The sequence below is a fragment of the Rattus norvegicus genome, chromosome 15, assembly GCF_036323735.1.
Source record: "Rattus norvegicus strain BN/NHsdMcwi chromosome 15, GRCr8, whole genome shotgun sequence".
Classification (NCBI taxonomy): domain Eukaryota; kingdom Metazoa; phylum Chordata; class Mammalia; order Rodentia; family Muridae; genus Rattus; species Rattus norvegicus.
The window spans coordinates 19543025-19550764 of NC_086033.1; the positions used below are offsets into that span (position 1 = coordinate 19543025).

At 40.5% G+C, this 7740-nt stretch overlaps 1 pseudogene; it reads right to left on the minus strand.

The window, feature by feature from the left end:
- Positions 1–6774: 6774 nt before the first annotated feature.
- Rps19-ps15 (ribosomal protein S19, pseudogene 15) lies at positions 6775–7208 on the minus strand (annotated as a pseudogene).
- Between the last annotated feature and the right edge of the window lie 532 nt (positions 7209–7740).

Sequence of the window (7740 nt, forward strand, 5' to 3'; positions counted from 1 at the left end):
TCCCTCTCCGTCTCCCTCTCCCTCTCCCTCTCTCTCAGATTTATTTATTTTATGTATGTATGTATGTGACTACACTATGGCTCTCTTCAGACACACAAGAAGAGGGCATCAGATCCATTTACAGATGCTTGTGAGCCACCATATTGCCGGGAATCGAATTCAGGACTTCTGGAAGAGTAATCGGTGCTCTTAAACACTGAGCCCAAAACTCTCAATTACCATAGATGGAGAAACCAAGATATTCCATGACAAAACCAAATTTATACAGTATCTTCCCACAAATCCAGGCATACAGAAAAAAAAAAAAAGATGAAAAACTCCAACACAAGGAGTTGAAAAAGCAAGTAATCCTCTTTCAACAAACACTTAAGAAGATAGTCACACAAACGTAATTCCACCTCTAACAACAAAAATTGAAGGATCACTATTCCTTATTATCTCCTAATACCAATGGGCTCAATTCCACAATAAAGGATATAGACTAACAGACTGGATATGGAAAGAGGACCAAACATTTTGCTGCCTACAGGAAACGCACCTCAGTGACAAAGACAGACACTACCTCAGAGTAAAAGGCTGGAAAAAAAGTTTTCCAAGCAAATTGTCCCAAGAAACAAGCTGGACTAGCCATTCTAATATCCAATAAAATTGACTTTCAACCAAAAGTTATCAAAAAAGATAAGAAAGGATACTTCATACTCATCAAAGGAAAAATCTACCACGATGAACTCTGAATTCTGAACATCTATGCTCCAAATGCAAAGGCACCCACATTCATAAAAGAAACTTTACTGAAGCTCAAAGCACACATTGCACCACACATAATAATAGTGGGAGACTTCAACACCCCACTCTCATCAATGGATTGATTATGGAAACAGAAACTAAACAGAGACTAAGAGAAACTAACAGAAGTCATGAACCAAATGGATTTAACAGATATCTATGGAACATTTCATCCTAAAACAAAAGAATATACTTTCCTCTCAGCACCTCATGGTACCTTCTCCAAAATTGACCATATAATTGGTCACAAAACAGGCCTCAACAGATACAAGAAGATGGAAATAATCTCATGCATTCTATCAGAGCACCATGGACTAAGACTGGTCTTCAATAACAATAAAAACGACAGAAAGCCCATGTATACATGGAAGGTGAACAACACTTTGCTCAATGATAACTTGGCCAAGGAAGAAATAAAGAAAGAAATTGAAGACATTTTAGAATTGAATGAAAACGAAAGCACAACATTCCCAAATTTATGGGATACAAGGAAAGCAGTGCTAAGAGGAAAACTCACAGCTCTGAGTGCTTCCAAAAAGAAACTGGAGAGAGCATACACGAACAGTTTGACAACACATCTGAAAGCTCTAGAACAAAAAGAAGCAAATACACCCAAGAGGAGTAGACATCAGGAAATAATCAAACTCAGGACTGAAATCAACCAAGTAGATTGAAACAGAAAGAACTATACAAAGAATCCACAAAACCAGGACTGGTTCTTTGAGAAAATCAACAAGGTAGATAAACCCTTAGCCAGACTAACCAGAGGGCACAGAGTGTGTATCCAAATTAACAAATTCAGAAACGAAAGGGGAGACATAACAGCAGAATCTGAGGAAATTCAAAAAATTATCAGGTCCTACTACAAAAGGCTATACTCCACAAAACTGGAAAGTCTGGATGAAGAGGGCAATTTTTTTCGACAATATCAAGTACCAAAGTTAAATCGGGATCAGATAAACCATCTAAACAGTCCCATAACTCCTAAAGAAATAGAAGCAGTCATTAAAAGTCTCCCAACCAAAAAAAGCCCAGGACCAGATGTGTTTAGTGCAGAATTCTATCGGACCTTTAAAGAAGACCTAATGCCAACACTCTTGAAACTATTCCACAAAATAGAAACACAAGGAACACCACCCAAATTGTTCTTTGAAGCCACAATTACACTGTATCTAAACCACACAGAGACCCCACAAAGAAAGAGCACTTCAGTCTAATTTCCCTTATGAATATCTATGCAAAAATACTCAATAAGACTTTTGCAAACCTAATCCAAGAACACATCAAAATGACCATTCACCATGATCAAGTAGGCTTCATCCCAGGGATGGAGGGATGGTTCAATGGTTCAGAAATCCATCAATGTAATCCAGCATATAAACAAACTCAAAGGAAAAAAAAAACACATTAGATGCTGAGAAAGCATTGGACAAAATTCAAAAGCCCTTCAGGATAAAAGTCTTGGAAAGATCAAGACGTCAAGGCCCATACCTAAACATAGTAAAAGCAGTATACAGCAAACTAGTAGCCAACATCGAACTAAATGGAGAGAAATTGAAGCAATCCCACTAAAATCAGGGACTGGACAAGGCTACCCACTCTCTCCCTTTCTTTTCAATATAGTACTTGAAGCCTAGACAGAGCAATTAGACAACAAGAGCAGGTCAAAGGGATACAAATTGGAAAGGCAGAAGTCAAAATATCACCATTTGCAGATGATATGATAGTATACTTAAGTGAACGCAACAATTCCACCAGGGAACTCCTAAACTTGATAACCAACTTCAGCAAAGTGTCGGGGTATAAAATTAACACAACCAAATCAGTAGCCTTCCTCTACTCAAAGGATAAACAGGCTGGGAAAGAAATTAGGGAAATGACAAGCTTCATAATAGTCACAAATAATATTAAAACCTTGGTGTGACTCTGGTGAAAGATCTGTATGACAAGAACTTCAAGTCTATGAAAAAAGAAATTGAAAATCTCAGAAGACGGAAAGATCTCCTATGTTCGTGAATTGGCAGGATTAATATAGTAAAAATGGCCATCTTGCTGAAAGCAATCTACAGATTTAATGCAATCTCCATCAAAATTTCAAAACAGTTCTTCATAGGGTTAGAAAGAGCAATTTACGAATTCATTTGGAATAACAAAAAAACCCAAGATAGTGAAAACTATTCTCAACAGTAAAAGAACTTTTAGAGGAATCCCCATCCCTGACCTCAAGCAGTATTACAGAGCAATCGTGATTAAAAATTGCATGTATTGGTATAGAAACAGGCAGGTAGATCAATGGAATAGAATTGAAGACCCAGAAATGAACCCACAAACTTTATCGTTCACAAAGGAGTTAAAACCATTCAGTGGAAAAAAGATAGCATTTTCAACAAATGGTGCTGGTTCAACTGGAGGTCAGCATGAGAAGAATGCAAATTGATCCATTCTTCTCTCTGTGTACAAAGCTCACCTCCAAGTGGATCAAGGAGAGAAAGTGGGTAAGACGCTCGAACACATAGGCACAGGGGAAATTTCCTGAACAGAACACCAATGGCTTATGCTGTAAGGGCAAGAATCAACAAATGGGACCTCATAAAATTGCAAAGCTTCTATAAGGCAAAGGACACTGTCAATAGGACAAAATGGCAACCAATAGATTGGGAAAAGACCTTTACCAATCCTACATCTGATAGAGGGCTAATATCTAATATACACAAAGAACACAAGAAGTTAGATTCCAGAGAACTAAATAATCCTATTAAAAATGGAGTACAGGGCTGGGGAGATGGCTCAGCCATTAAGAGCACTGACTGCTCTTTCAGAGGTCCTGAGTTCAGTTCCCAGTAACCACATAGTGGCTCACAGCCAAATGTAATATGATGTGATGCCCTCTTCTGGTGTGCCTGAAGACAGCTACAGTGTACTTATATATAATAAATCTTAATAAAAAATAGGTACAGAGCTAAACAAAGAACTCTCAACTGAGGAATAGAGAATGGCTGAGAAGCACCTAAAGAAATATTTAACATCCTTAGTCATCAAGGAAACGCAAATCAAAACAACCCTGAGTTTTCAACTCAGTTAGAATGACTAAGATCAAAAGCTCAAGTGACAGTATATGCTGGTGTGGAGAAAGAGGAACATTCCTCCATTGTTGGTGGGATTGAAGGCTGGTACAATCTCTTTGGAAAAGTCTGGAGGTTCCTTAGAAAATTGGACATAGTATTACCTGGAAACCCAGCTATACCTCTCTTGGGCATATACCCAAAAGGTGCTCCAAATATAACAAGGACACATGCTCCACTATGATCATAGCAGCCTTATTTATAATAGCCAGAAGTTGAAAAGAACCCCGATGCCGGGGACTGGAGAGATGGCTCAGCAGTTAAGAGCACTGACTGCTCTTCCAGAGGTCCTGAGTTCAAATCCCAGCAACCACATGGTGGCTCACAACCATCTGTAAGGGGATCTGATGTCTCTTCTGGTGTGTCTGAAGACAGCTACAGTGTACTTATATATAATAAATAAATAAATCTTTAAAAAAAAAAGAACCCCGATGCCCTTCAACAGAGGAATGGATACAGAAAATATGGTACATTTACAAAATGGAGTACTATTCAGCTATTAAAAATAATGACTTCAGGGGGCTGGGGATTTAGCTCAGTGGTAGAGCGCTTGCCTAGGAAGCACAAGGCCCTGGGTTCGGTCCCCAGCTCCGAAAAAAAGACCAAAAAAAAAAAAAAATAATGACTTCATGAAATTCTTAGGCAAATGGATGGAACTAGAAAATATTATCCTGAGTGAAGTAACCCAGTCACAAAAGAACACATAGGGTATGCACCCACTGCTAAGTAGATATCAGTCAAACGCTCAGAATACCCAAGATACAATTCACAGACCATATGCATGTATAGAAAAACAAACACCAGAGTGTGGCTGCTTCAGTCCTTCTTAGAAGGGGAAACAAAATACTCACGAAAGGAAATACAGGGAGAAAGATTGGAGCATAGGTCATTCATAGACTTCCCCACCTGGGGATTCATTCCATATGCAGCCACCAAACCCAGTCACTATTGCTGATACCAAGAAGTGCCTGCTGACAGGAACCTGATATGGATGTCTCCTGAGAGGCTCTGCCAGAGCTCTACTGATACAGATGCAGATGTTTGCAGCTAAACACAGGACTGAGTAAGGAGATCCCAATGAAGGAGTTAGAGAAAGGGCTGAAGGAGCAGAAGGAGTTTGCAACCCCATAGGAAGAACAACAATATTAACCAACCAGACCTCCCCATCCCCGCCCCAGAGCTCCCAGGACTAAACCACCAACCAAAGGGTCCACATGGCTCCAGCTGCATATGTAGCAGAGGATGGCTTTGTCCTGCATCCATAGGAGGAGAAGCCCTTGGTCTTGTCAAGGCTAGTTTCCCCAGTGTACGGGAATGCCAAGGTGTTGAAGTGGGAAGGTATGGGTGCTAGGGGGAACACTGTCATAGAAGCAGGGGGAAGAAGGATGGGAGGGGGGAACTGGGAAAGGAGATAACATTTGAAATGTAAATACATAAAATATCCAATGAAAAAATGCAAAAACAAGAAGTTCCTGAAGGCATTCCTTTTAATGATAAGAAACACAAACAGTACATTAATTAAATTAAACTTTGAAATCCACTTTTATACACGGCTTTAAAAATCTCACGAACTGTAGAAAAGCAATAGAGTGGATTTTGATCAAAACATCACGCTGGCGAAGAGGAGAAATATCAAACATGAGGTTTGTAAATTTGCTCATGCAGGGAGAAAGTCACATCTTTAAGACACAAGTATACTAATGGCTTCATTCTATTTTATTGTACTTTCATTTGAATTTCAAAGAATTCATAGAAGCATATATGTGAGCATACACCCCAGTCCCTACCTTTTCCCTACTTGTTTCCAGAGTTTTTGGTTTATTGCTTTTTGCTCCTGGCAGATTGCATGTGTGCTCCCACTTAGGAACTTTCTTTGGATTCGAGAATGAAATATACACACACGCACGCACGCACGCACGCACGTGCTTAATTTTAAAATGCTTTGGTTACCTCAAAGGCTGGGCACTCCTAAACCTTCCCCTGCTACCCCAGGCCCAATCAGAGAAGTAGCCAGTGACCACTTGCCTTAAATCTCACATGGCTGGTTGGTTTTATCTCCTGTTGCTACTGTTTCCCATCCAAGTTATGATGATTCTCCCTGTTCCCTTCTGTGTACTACTCGCACAACTTTAAGTGTCTCACCCATTGGCTGGTGGCATCTTTATTGATTGATCAAAAACCAATTGGGGACAAGGACCTTCAGAGTCTGGACATGTAGATTCCCAGTTGAATCAAAGCGTTAGGACTAATCACCAACACCAATTAGTGTTCAGAGATCTTACAATGGGTTTTCTTTGTATACTCTTTGAATGAACTTAATCAACACTTCCTGTTTTATATGCAAACATTCCTCTCAGTGCCTCAGTGTGCGCAGCGTGGACAGAGGCTTTAGCCTTGCACCAAGGGATACTCACAGAAGCTCAAGACTATGCTTTCTTCTTGCACTTAAGAGAGTCATTCATGGGTAATGGATCTTACTCACAATATCAACAACTTCTGTTTTAAAAGCATATATTCTTAGTACTTATGAACACATTCACACTTAATTAATTATAAAAAGAAACATGCTGTAGAGTTTTAAAAAACAGGGAGTTCGGGAGCCTGTAAATTTTTTTTTAATTTAAATACACATGAGACTGAAGCGGTAAATCGCTCATCTACTCTAAACTTCCCTGAAGGTATGTGTGGCTCCTCTCCACATGCCCAAATGTTTTAGATTCCTGAGAGAAAGACATATGTGTGCATGCACACATACATGCGTGCGCACACACACACAAAGTGCACACATAGAGCCTTATTTATTTTTATTTTTATTTTTTTTTAATGAATGAGGTAATTTATTAACCCAGCATCCTTTGTTCCGGTGCTACTTGTTGACAGCGGCCACCTGTCTGGCGATCCTGTCCAGACCTCTCTGTCCCTGAGGTGTTAACTTGCGGCCCCCATCTTGGTCCTTTTCCACCATTTTCAGCCCCTCCAGGGCTTGGAGGACCCGGTGGGCCACACTCTTATAGCCTCTGCTGAAGTGGCTGGGCCTGACACTGTTTCTCTGCCGTCCTCTGTAGATCTTGGTCATGGAACCAACCCCCCGCACCACCACCGAGGTACGGGTGCCGTGCTGTGGAAGCAGCTCGTGTGTAGAACCAGTTCTCATCATATGGGGCAAGCTCTTTATGTTTGGCCAGCTTGACTGTGTCCACCCATTCGGGGACTTTTCAGCTTCCCAGACTCTTTGAGGAAGGCTGCCAGAGCTCTGACGAACTCCTGCTGGTTAACGTCTTTTACAGTAACTCCAGGCATTGTGCAGCCTCTGTGCTGCCAGTCAGGGGAAAGTAGAGCCTTATTTTTAATATGCTTTAAACAGTGCAGTGGTTGGGTATTTCCAAACCTTCCCACGGCAAACACACACTCCCCTTTGATATTCCTGAATTATTACTTTCTAAAATCTATTGTCCGTCTCCAGGCCCAATTGGAGGAGTGGCCTCTGGGGTCACTCTACCCTGATTCTTATATATTGTATATTTATATGTTGTATTCTTTTTTATTCATTCATTTATTATATATAAGTACACTGTAGCTGTCTTCAGATATACCAGAAGAGGGCATCCGATCTCTTTACAGATGGTTGTGAGCCACCATGTGGTTGCTGGGAATTGAACTCAGGACCTCTGGAAGAGTAGTCGGGTGCTCTTAACCGCTGAGCCATCTCTCCAGTCCTATATATTGTATTCTTATATATTGAGATACCATGACCAAGGCAACTCTTATAAGGACAACATTTAATTGGGGCTGGCTTACCGGTTCAGACGTTCAGTCCATTATCATCAAGGCA